This window comes from Callithrix jacchus, chromosome 4 (assembly GCF_049354715.1).
Source record: "Callithrix jacchus isolate 240 chromosome 4, calJac240_pri, whole genome shotgun sequence".
NCBI lineage: Eukaryota > Metazoa > Chordata > Mammalia > Primates > Cebidae > Callithrix > Callithrix jacchus.
The window spans coordinates 43,988,350-44,001,102 of NC_133505.1; the positions used below are offsets into that span (position 1 = coordinate 43,988,350).

Genomic DNA, 12,753 nt, shown 5'->3' on the forward strand with positions numbered 1-12,753 from the left:
GCAATGATGTTTTTAGAGAAAGAAAAGGCAACAGAAAAACATTTAGACAACTGCATTCCTCAGATATTACACTAACCTAACTTTCCAGATGAAAAGTACCTTATTCTACACATACAGAGTATTTGAACTAATTTATTCTAATGAAAAGCGTAAAAATTAATCTTTCTTTTTCTTTTCCAGGCTATGAATTGACAATAAGAGGCTAAAGACAGAAAGTTTCATAATTACCATTTGTCCAAAGTTGATCTCTGAGCTAAAACACAATGCTTTTTTATGTTTCTCTATTTATAACAAAACTTTGGGAAAAAACTCAGAAAAATCTGGTACACTAATACTGCCACTGTTTTATGATCTCTGTGAGAATTTAACAGTTTAAAAAAGCACACTGGCTGGACGTGGTGGCTCATGCCTATAATCCCAACACTCTGGGAGGCCAAGGCAGAAGGACAGCTTAAGCCCAGGATTTTAAGACCAGCCTGGGCAACATAATGAGACTCTGGCTCTACAAAAAAATTTAAAAATCAGCCAGTCATGGTGATGCATGCCTGTAGTCCCAGCTAATGTGGAGGCTGAGGTGGGAGGACTGCTTGTGCTTGGGAGGTCAAGGCTGCAGTGAGCTATGATTTTACCCCTACACTTCAACCTGGGCAACAAGCAGGACTAGGACCATGTTTCAAAAAAATAACAAAATAAAAATAACCAAAATGGCAGTAATCAATGAATCTGGGGAATGGGCACATGGAGGTTCATTAAAGAATCTGGAGAGTGGGTATATGGAGCTTCATTAGACTGTTCTCTCCAGTTCTATGTGTGCAACTTTCATAATAAAAAGTCTAAAAAGGTCTACTTACAGACATTTTTTAAGTCCTATCTTCAGTTAAGGCCAACGATTCAAAACAAAATTCTAGCAGACACTTTTTGAATAATCTTTTCTTCATTCTCAACAGATCAATTAAACACCATAGTGTTTAACTGGACCATAAAAGGGGAAAAGGCCTCGTCTGTCATTTCAGAGACACATGAACATGTTTATTACATGGGAAAAAGTCAAGTCTTTTTATCCATGTTGATTGATATGAGACATCTGTTATTCTTCAAAGATTTATGCTTTTGTTGAAAAATATATAGGTTAAATGACTAAAGAAAATGTGGTATATATGCACAACGGAATACTACTCAGCCATAAAAAGGAATGAAATAATGTCTTTTACAACAACTTTGATACAGCTGGAGGCCATTACTCTAAGTGAACTAACTCAGGAACGGAAAACCAAACACTCCATGTTCTCACTTGTAAGTGGGAGATAAACTAGAAATACGCAAAGGCATACAGAGTGATATAGTGAACTTTGGAAACTCAGAAGAGGGCAGGGGAAAGGGACAAAAAAACTTCATATTGGGTACAATGTATATTACTCAGGTAACGGATGCACTAAAATCTCAGAATTCACCACAATATAATTCATCTGTGCAACAAAAAACTACCTGTACTCCAAAAGCTATTGAAATAAAAAAATATTAAATTTAAAAACTAATAAAAATAGGTCAAATAAATGTATTATTTTCATCAGCAAAGGCAAAACAAATGTTTATCTTAAATGTCAATGATTAATTTGTTGAAGCATCTGGTTAGCCCTACAGTTACTTCAAACATCTTCCACTCCGCTAAAAAACCAAATAAACAACTTTCTAATGTAGATGGAAAAAACCGAAATATTTTTTAAAAATGAACCAGGCAGGCACAATGGCTCACACCTGCAGTCTTAATGCTTTGGGAGGCCAAAGTGGGAGGATCACTTGAGGCCAGGAGTTCAAGACCAGCCTGAACCACATAGCAAGTCTCTGTCTCTATGATTTTTTTTTTCCTTTAATTAGTCGGTCATGGTGGTGCATGCCTGTAGTCCCAGCCACTAAGGAGGCTGAGGCAAGAGAATCATTTGGGCCCAGGAGTTCCAGGCTGCAGTGAACTATGATCACACTACGGCACTCCAGGCTGGACAACAGAATTAGACCCTGTTTCAAAAGAAAAAGAAGAAAAGAACCAATATCCATTAATTATGCCTAATACTAAATTGTACTGAACACATACCAAAAAGTATATAAAATAATAAGTAGGGAGGAAAGTTAAATTTTTTTAGCCATTATTATTTAAGCTATGATTTAAATTGATTTAATCTAAATCAAATCACACTACTGAGGCTGTGGGAACATTAAAACTAGCAGACAGTGACGGATTCACCACTTAGATTTACCACTTACCAACGATCAAAAATAGTTTAGTTTATAAACACCAATGTCTTTCCTGCCTATGAAAAATAGCACCACCCAAAACAACAAGCAGATTTGTATGCCTCCTCTTCTTTGTCTGGTAAGTTCTAAGATAGTATAAACTGTTCATATCTGTGTAACAGCTAGCACATTGTAGGTGTCCAACTCTTCTAACAGAAACAGTCACCACTTCCAATTCCCAGAAAGCTATTGCTAGGTTTCAGTCGCTTTCCCTAGGTGACATGTGTAGGATAACAAAATAAAGTGGGTTTTCCTCATAGGCAGTTCTACCTTGAATCATTTTCAGGATCCTGTTTCCCGTAACAGAAACATGTTGTCATGAGTCTAAAGTGAAAAGCAGCATAAATATATATACATGAAGACAAAAGACAGTCAATGATTTTCTCATTATTAAACCATCAGTTAATTCCTAAGAGTTATTTCTTGTTTTTTAGATAACAAGATCATCCTCATTTTCTTTTTTTTTTTGAGACAGAGTTTCACTCTTGTTGTTCCCAGGCTAGAGTGCAATGGCGAGATCTCGGCTCACCGCAACCTCCTCCTCTCAGGTGCAAGCGATTCTCCTGCCTCAGCCTCCTGAGTAGCTGAGCTGGGATTATAGGCATGGGCCAACAAGCCCGGCTAATTTTGTATTTTAGGAGATATGGGGCTTCTCCACATTGGTCAGGCTGGTCTTGAACTCACGACCTCAGGTGATCCACCCGCTTCAGCCTCCCAAAATGCTGGGATTACAGGCGTAAGCCACCACACCTGGTGATTATCCTCATTTTCAACAAATTTTTTAAGGTTTCTTTCCTTTATTAAAATAAAATTTTACATACTATAAAATCTTAAATTTGAATCAACATGTTTGAATAAATGTACATAACAATTGGCAAACTGTATAAAGGTATACAGAAGTTCCTTGTACTAGTCTTGCAACTTTTGTGTAAGTTAAAAATTACGTGAGAGCTTATTTGGAGGTTCTAGCAGGGGAGCGCAGCTACTCGTATACCCTTGACCGAAGACCAGTCCTCCTCTATCAGGGATGGTCATCCTCTTCGACCGAGCACGCAGCTTTGGGAGGGACACACATGGAGTGGTAAGAGAGGAAGGGGACACCCGCCTAGCCAGCCAAATCAGCCAAATCAACCCTGGTGATCAATGGGGTGACAAGATGTCGCAGCCAGATTGCCCTCACATCCTAAAAATTATATGAAAACAAAGTTACCCAAAAAGTATATAATTGAATTACCATCACTCAAGTCAAGCTACAGAATATTTCCACCACGCCAGAAAGTTTCCTTGTGCCCCTTACCAATCAAAACCACTACCAAGAGGCAACCACTGTCCTGATTTCTATCACCATATCTTAGTTTTGCCTGTTATTGTATTTTTCATAAATGGTATCATAAACACTTATACATACTCATCTGTGCCCAGCTTCTCTTGCTGTGAACAGTAGTTCTGAGATTTATCAATGTTACTACGTGAATCAGTAGTTTATTTCTACTGTGAAAAAAGTTGCTATGAACCAATCATTTTGTGGGCATATACTTATTTTCTCTTGGTACAGTAAGATTTCATTGAAAAGAAAAGTTTTACATATAAATATGCCTGGGAAATAAAGCAGTATAGATACTGCTATAAATACATAAAACATATAGCAACTATATAGTTATATATAATGCAAAAAAGATATTTGATATCTACACATATATGTGTAATATACACACACATATACAAGCCTGAATAATTCTAAAAAGTCCACCAGAAAGATATTTTAAAAGAATTTATGGCCGGGCGTCGTGGCTCACACCTGTAACCCCAGCACTTTGGGAGGCCAAGGCTGGTGGATCTCATATGAGGTCAGGAATTCAAGACCAGCCTGCCAAAATGGTGAAACTCTGTCTGTACTAAAAATACAAAAATTAGATGGGCATGGTGGAGGGCACCTGTAATCCCAGCTACTCAGGAGGCTGAGGTGGAGAATTGTTTGAACCCAAAAGGTTGACGTTGTAATGAGCCGAGATCGTGCCACTGCACTCCAACCTGGGCGACAGAGCCAGACTCCGTCAAAAAAAAAAAAAAAAAAAATTTGCCAGGCGTGGTAGTGCACACCTATAGTCTCAGCCACTCAGGAAGCTGAGGCAGGAGAAACACTTGAACCTGAGATGCAGAGGTTGCAGTGAGCCAAGTTTGAGACACTGCACTCCAGCCTGGGCAACAGAGTGAGACTCCGTCTCAAAATAAAAGAATGTATAAGGTTCGTAGTGAAAGTAAATCTAAGATGGGAACGATGAGCATCTAATTTTTTCTTAGTAATTTTATGTTTTAACCTAACGATAATTCAAAAGGGAAACAAGTATCTCTCCATGTAAATTACCTTGTTAGGTTTCAAGGAAACATATTTTTCTCTTGAAACAAACATCTCCTCCAAGCTAGAACTTCAAAATAGTGTTACCATCCACTAGGTAATAATTTTTTTATGCTAGCAACAAAACCCAAAATGTGTGTTCAGAATACAAGACTGTTTTATTGTGTTGCTTTTTTAAAAAGTTAAACATGGAAAAACTTAATTGGTTAATAATCTAACATGGGTAAAGAACATTCCATGCTCATTCAGAATACATTCTGATGCAGACTCAATCTCTAGGATGTTTTCTCCATTTTAAAAAGTAACCTATCACACACAGCATTATATCTGTGATTGGGACATCTTGACTTTCAAATTCACTGTGCAATTTTCAGCTAACAATGGAGGAGGTTCTTTAGTTTCCAGAGATAGGAACATTGAGAAATGAATACAAATCTAACCTTTGAAAAGATCAATCTGAAATTTGCAACCCTACTTTTTACATGAAATGACCATTTTCTGGGGACTCCTCATTTATAACATCTATAAATTGCCAAAACTAAAACAGAATGCTACAAATGATTCTAGAAATTTACCACTGCCCACTTAGAATTTCCAACTACAAAAGAGAAAAAACAACCCTCTTCCACTCTAATTTTTGTTCACCTCTTACTCTTCTTTCCAAAAAATGCACAGTCTCAAAAAGATACAATTCAAATGTACAGTTTTAAGCCAGGCATGTTGGCTTGAGCCTGGGATCCCAGCACTTTGGGAGGCTGAGGCAAGGGGATCACTTGAGCCCAAGAGTTTGTGTGGAGGCTGCAGTTAGCCACCACAGTTCAGCCTGTGTGACAGATCAAGACGCAATCTCTTAAAAAAAAAAAATGTATGTATATATATATATATATATACATACATACACACACACACACACACATATACATACATAATGTATATATATTTTTTCATAAAAAGTATAAAAAGATACATAAGCCAATCTCTGTAATAAGTATATGTATGTGGACTGGGTACAGTGGCTCACACCTGTAATCAACAGTTTGGGAGGCCAAGGCAGGCAGATCACAAGGTCAGGAGATCGAGACCATCCTGGCCAAGATGGTGAAATCCCATTGCTACTAAAAATTTAAAAATTAGCTGGGCGTGGTGGCGCATCCATGTAGTACCAGCTCCTTGGGAGGCTGAGGCAGGGTCTCATTCTGTTGCCCAGGCTGGAGTACAATGGCTTGATCACAGCTCACTGCAGCCTCAACCTCCCAGGCTCAAGTGAGCCTCCAATCTCAGCCTCCCAAATAGCTGAAACTACAGGTGCACTCCATCACACGTGGCTAATTTTTCTATTTTTGTAAAGAGGGGGTTTCGCCATGTTTCCCAGGCTGGTCTTGAATTCCTGGGCTCAAGCAATCCACTCGCCTTGGCCTCCCAAAGTTCTACGATTACAGGTATGAGTCACTGCACCTCACCACCTTTTTCTAAGAAGAAAAACACCTTGATTAAGCCTTGATTTTGATAACAAAAATGACAGCAACTCCAAACAACTACAATCACAACGTTCAATATCTTTTGCCTGATTGTTTTAGAGAACTAAAATAAAATGTTATTCGCATTTTTTTTTAAATATTTTGATTCCAGACCAAGGGTAAAAAACAAATACAACAAATATATAGACCTCACACTCCCTCTGGTGGACCTTCACTCTCATTAACCAAATGTTTTCCAAAAGGCTATAAGTAGGCCCTGCACTGTGGCTCACACCTATAATCCCAGCACTTGAGGAGGCCAAGGCAGGAGGATCACTTGAGCTCTGGAGTTGGACACCAGCCTGGACAACATAGTTAGACCTTGTCTCTACTAAAAATTAAAGTTTTTTTAAATTAGCGGGTTGTGGTGATGGCTGCCCCAGCTACTTGGGAGGCTGAGGTGGGAGAATCACTTGAGATCAGAGGTTGGGCAGGAGGATCTCTTGAGCCCAGGAAGTCTGCAGTGAGCCCACGATTACGCCACAGCACTTCAGCCTGGAAAATAAAGCAAGACCCTGACTCAAAAAAGAAAAAAAACCTAGAAGTAAATACTAAATTAAGCATAAAATGTAGGTTCTCTAACAAACTACTATAAGAAGTAGAAATTATTTTGAGTAGAATTTTAGTGTTCTAAATATTGCTAAAACATTCTTATCAATCTGTTAGTAATGTGATAGTACATATGGCCCCACTGCAAATTATTTTAACCAGTTTTATTTGGCAGTACTGTCTTTTACATAGTAAACAAACATCTTATTTGCAAATTAAATCACACTTAAGTGTTTATTGTTTTAAATAGTTTTGTGATACACATACCGCCATCCACCCAGTCTCTACTGAATACAGATTTTCTTTTTCTTTTTTTTGAGACAGAGTCTCACTCTCACTCTGTAGATTTAATTTTTCTTTACACTTTTGGGGATATGATGACAGGATTTTAAAATGCACTAAAATATATTGCAGAAAAATTCAGAAATATAAAATATTGAAAAAAATCTAATCAGCTAGGTTGGAAAGTTCAAATAGTTTCAGAATTACAAAATACAGATTATTTAATTGTTAAACATGAATTATAAAATTTAGTGTGCCCAATATGTACAATATAGATTCTTCTTTAGGAATTGTGAAAACTTAATTAAAGGTCTTTAGAGGAATTCTTCATGCCAGGTACAAGTATATTACTGTTAAATAAAGCAATACTAGGCCAGGTGCAGTGGCTCATGCCTGTAATCCCAACACTTTGGGAGGCCAAGGCAGGTGGATCACCTATCAGGAGTTCAAGACCAGCCTGGCCATCAGAAACCCCATCTCTACTAAAAATACAAAAATTACCTGGGCATGGCGGCGCACGCCTATAGTGCCAGCTATTCAGGAGGCTGAGGAAGGAAAATCTCTTGAACATGGAAGGTGGAGGATGCAGTCAGCCCAGACAGCACCCTTGCACTCCAACCTGGGCAACAAGAGCGAAACTCTGTCTCAAAAAAATACAACACTACTAATGTCTATAATAGTGCCATTTGATCTGTCCTCAAAGTTAGCTGTTTTAATATTAGTCCTTGTTTTCCGTAGCTTTATTTATTTAAAAATACTTACTACCACCTCCAAACTCAAAAACAGTTATACTTGAGGGTAAATGGCTTTATTGGGAGTGTTTATACAATAAACACTCCCAATGTTTATTGTATGGATGTGAGAATTCAACTTATGCTTAATTTTGAAACTGAAATTGTGGTTGATAATTTTATAATATCATCTATTACAAGTTAAAGTAGACAAAAATCAGTAATTAAAATATCGAAAAACTGATTTTTAAAATGGGCTTTTAATTAAACTTAAAGTTAATAAAGCTTTAACTTTTACAGTTAAAATACTAAAATATACTTATATGTAAATAAATTATGAAATATAACTTTATTGTATGTGGTATATATATACATCACCATAAACACAATAATTATGAATAGTATTTAATATATTCCTGTACACTAGAGGCAATTACATAAATGATCAAAATAATGGAAGCTACAGTCTTATTCAGATCCTTACAACTATTTATATAGAATAAGCCCTCTATATACGAGGATGAGTCATTGTTCAACGCATCTATCCACACTAAGCATCAAAAAGCCAACTTATTTTTTAACAGCAGTAACTTCTACAGGTATACAAACAGGATGTTCTTTCTTCTCCAGACTAATTCATCCTAAGCGGAGAAGCCTTTAGGAAACAAAACTGAACCCAAAATATGCATTATTTTCCAAGAATAAACAGAAAACTAAAGATTAGTTGCCTAATTCAATATTTTAAGCTTTTCATGTTGAACTGATTAAAAGTATGTTTTAAAAAAGAAATTCACAAAAAATTCCCATAACTAAAAGAATAAAGATTCAGAAACATACTTTTGTTAAATGTTAGAAAGACAAAGACCTCACAGCTTGTTTTGAAGAAATAAAACAATTTATAAAGACCATCTTTGATTTTTTAAAATCTAAAATAGTCACAATTATTGGTTAAAGAATTTATGGTTCAATGGAGAACTCTTATCAGCTATTAGCTAACTTTAATTTCCTAGGCAAATAAGTAAAATGACCATTCAATGAATAATAAACTAGCATAATTAAATCAAGATGAGTAACTGTTCTTAACTTAAACTTCATCTCTGAAGTATAATCATACCTAATACAGGTATTAGAAGACACATTAGAAGAAAAAACCTGAGTAAATCAAGAGTTTCTCACAAATAATGAGTATTAATAACCCTCGTTTTAAAAATGTTATTTCTATAGAATCTCTAAATTGGTCAGGGCCCTAACTGTAGATTGTCAGGCAGAGATCAGCTGCGGGAGAGGCAAACAGAAAATGGTGAAGTGAAAGTATGACAATAAAAATTTCCCACCAGAGTAAGAATCTTTTCAAGTCGATTCTTGGCTTTTGATTCAAACACCAAGAGAAGCAGCTCCCTTTAGAGAATTACTTCATAATTCCCTAAAGTAAAAACCCTTATGGGGGAGGTGGATAGAATCCCAGACTATTAGAAATATTTAACCGAAATATGCTTTAACTTTCCACTTGCCCACAATCTAACAAAATTGGAAGACAATGAAAATAAACACTCCTCTTAACCCTCAGAGAGGCAAAGAAAGCTCCCATTCAGTACGAAGCCTTATTCCACTGGAAAACATACTCCTGAAAAGTAAATCCAAAACCACGAGCTCAAACTGCCTCATGCAGAATTTACTGAACGGCGGCCAAACGCTGTACACACTGTCCTGAACCACACTGAAGGGTATCTAGAGTTCTGCATCTCCGCTTACAACTTGAACCTTACTACGCTTTCGCCACCACTACTGAGCCCGATTTTAAAAGGGAGACTATGACGTTCCCGCCGGCTCGTGGATCGAAGAAAGGCACTCTGCACCCTGACGCTCGAAGAGTCTTTTTGGCAATTTTGGTTTTTGACTCTTATACGGTGACCGGCGCACCTTTTTGGACGATCAATTGTGAGGCGGAAGGCGTTTTCACATCCCAGAACTCAAGAGCGTAAGGAGCCCGGGCACAGCGTTCAGCCTCTTGGGTCTGGCCCGGGAGTGACGCGGATCACCTGTTAGACGGCGCCGCGCTGACTCCTCCACGAGCGGCCGTCTGCGGCGCTGAGGTTCCCCGACGCTTGTCGGGGGCAGCAGGTGAAGGCGGGGACCGTCCGCTCACACCCAGAGCGCGGCTACCCCGCCACCTTCCCCTACACAGACCCGCCAGGTGGGCAAGTCCGCCCCACGCCCGCGGCGTCCCGGCGCTCGGCTCGCCCCGGGTTCCGGTTGTCCCCGCGCCCAGGCCCGAAGGCGAAGTTAGGCTCCCGACCGCAGCGGTGTGGGTTCGGGCGCTGCCCCGCTCTCCGAGGGTCCCGCCGCCGGTCCCGGCGAGCCGGGGGCCGGAGACCAGAGGTGGCGCGGGACCTGTGATCCCCGGTGGGAAACAAAAGCCCAGTGAAGACCAGCGGGAGCGACCGGCCTCGCATCCGCCGGGAGAGCGCGGCGGGGTCGCGGAGCTGCGCCCGCGGCCACCCCGCTCCGCGCCTCCCGCGGGGAGCATCGGCCCCGCTGCCCCGGGGGTGCGGCGAGGGGCGCCGCAGTGGGGCCGGGGCCTCCCGCGCGCTCCCCTCGAGGCTTCCGGGCCCTGCTCCCCCAGACACGCGGCTCCTGGGCTGCGAAGCCGCGTGGGGGTGGGAGCTGAGGCGGCGAGTGCGGCCGCGGCGGGACCGGGAAGGACGGCGTTCGGTTCCCGGGGCGCCGCGGCCAGCCGCCCCATTCCCGCGGCCATGGCGCCGGTACCTGTCGCCGCGGGGGCTCGCCGACTCCGTCACTCTCTGCCTCGCTAGCGCGCCGCGCACCCTTCTGCCCGCCCAGCAGGCCTCCCGCGCGCCGGACACCGCCGCCTGAGACTGGCAGCGCCCGCCAGCGGGCCCGAATCCCCGGGGCAGCGCCCGGCCCCGTCCCGCCCCCGCCGGCCGCAGGACCCGCCTTCCATAGGGCCCCAGGGCTGTCAGTCCGCCCCCAAAAGACGCGCGGGCTGTCGATCCGCCTGTCCGGATTGGTGGCCGCGCGCCGTCCATGCAAATAAGGCCCCGCCCCCATTCGTTGGCTTCTCCGCCTCCCCTGGCCAGCCCACGTGTCTGGCCCTTGCCCTTTGTGGGGGCCATAGAAAAGGGATGGTGGAAGCCGACACCCCCTCACGACATCTCTTACCTCCCCAGAAATTAATGCCTAAGCAAGGTAGTTGACTTCCCGTCTGTATCGTGTCTCTGAAGGCACTGCCCCTCCTATCTGTCCACAGGGCCTATTCAGAGGCAGGAGAGGGGCAGGCCAGGCTGTTTGGGTTAAGTCAACTGGCCAGGTTAGCCATAGGAAGCCACCCCATGAAGTCAAAGATGCCCAGTCAGGTCTGGGGAAATCCCACCTCGAAAAACAGTTTAGCAGATATCACCTCCCTCTGGACACCCAGTGACTGTAACGACCATACTTTCTCTTGGCTTGCTACCTTTCAAGCAGGAGATCCCAGGCGATTAAAACAAGAAGAGGCCTTAAAAACAGCTGAGTTCGGTGGGCGCGGTGGCCTATAATCCCAGCTTTGAGAGGCCGAAGCAGGCAGATCACAAGATCAAGAGATCAAGACAATCCTGACCAACATGGTGAAACCCCGTCTCTACTAAAAATACAAAAATTGGCTGGGCATGGTGGCGCACACCTGCAGTCCCAGCTACCCGGGAGATTGAGCCAGGAGAATCTCTTGAATCTGGGAGGCAGAGGTTGCAGTGAGCCCATATTACACCACTGCACTCCAGCCTGGCGACAGAGCAAGACTCCATCTCAAACACACACACACACACACACACACACACACACACACACACAAAACGGCTGGGTTCTTCAGCCAACTCCAAAGGGAAGACTACTGAGCAAAAGCAACTTCAGGACGGACCTATCTTCCTCCAACCAGATGACTACCTCTCAGTTGATCCCCTAGAGATGCAGCAGCTGCACCTGGGCCTTAGGGAATCTAACTCAACTCGCTCATTTTAGTGGAAACAGAAACCTAATATCCCATAGCTAGTTGCCCATGGGACCTAATAGTTACCTGTGGAAACCTAATGTCCCAGAGCCAGATTAGAACTCATGTCTTCTGGCTCCAAACCTGTTCTCTTTGCACTATACTGCATCCAAATATTTATGAAGAGCCTCGTCTACAAATCTCCATGCTGCCTTCAAGAAATAATGTCTGCAGAAAAGACAAATAAAGCCAACACTGAAACCGCCTCGAGAGCAGGGGCTCTGTCTCAGTCATTTGACTATTCTCAGTGCCTAGAAGCTTCCCTGTTTACCAGCTGCCAGGGAGAGTCACTGAAACAACTTACTGGTTCATTAACGCAGAAAAACAAAGTTGATCAAAATTCCTCCGCATACTAACACCAATTGATTCAGCATCTACTATGCTTAATAACAGTACATATTAAGCTCTATGCTATGTGCAGGGTATATATGACCCAATCCTCAAGGGCTTCAGCCTAGGAGACAGTGACATACACATAACAAGTCAGTTCTTCTCCTCTTGTTATAGGGGTTGTGGCGGATGTCTGCATAGGGCACAGCGGGAGGCCCCAAGGAAAGAGGAATCAGCTTTTCTTCTAGGAGAGTCAGGGAAGGCTTCATTAAAGAGGTTACCTGACAGTAGAGCTGAATCTTAGAAGATGAAGTAGGTGTTTACCAGACAGAGGGGTGTGAACGAGGAGGAAAGGGACTTCCAGGCAAGAAGGGATGGCATGAGCAAAAAGCATGCAGACCTGGAAAATCCTAATAATTGAGGGAACAGTGAGGAGCAGTGTGGGCAAATCTGCAGAGGGCCGTGTGGACGTGTCACATGTCTGGGACCAGGCTCTTCCAGGAGGAAGACAGAAAGGCAGGATAGGCTGCCAGGCTGTGTTGTAATACACCGCAGCAACAACAACAGGCCCTGTAGATACAGCTACAGGCTTCTTTTTTTCTAGGCCAGAGTCTGTGGAGAACAGTCAGTTCCACAGTTCCAATGGCAGCCTGGCTA

The 12,753-nt window shown here is 42.4% G+C and overlaps 1 protein-coding gene across 8 annotated transcripts in view; it reads right to left on the bottom strand.

Moving 5' to 3' along the window:
• Positions 1-12,753, bottom strand: part of FKBP5 (FKBP prolyl isomerase 5) — a 150,324-nt gene that overhangs the window by 113,728 nt on the left and 23,843 nt on the right. For 4 of the 8 annotated variants that reach the window (XM_035295439.3, XM_054253917.2, XM_078369053.1 and 1 more), the window contains exon 1: positions 10,491-10,602. The exons of the other annotated variants lie outside the window; for them this stretch is intronic. The gene's annotated coding sequence lies outside the window, so the exon portion shown is untranslated. Of the gene's footprint in view, positions 1-10,490; positions 10,603-12,753 lie in introns of those variants that run through there. 8 annotated transcript variants of the gene reach the window in all.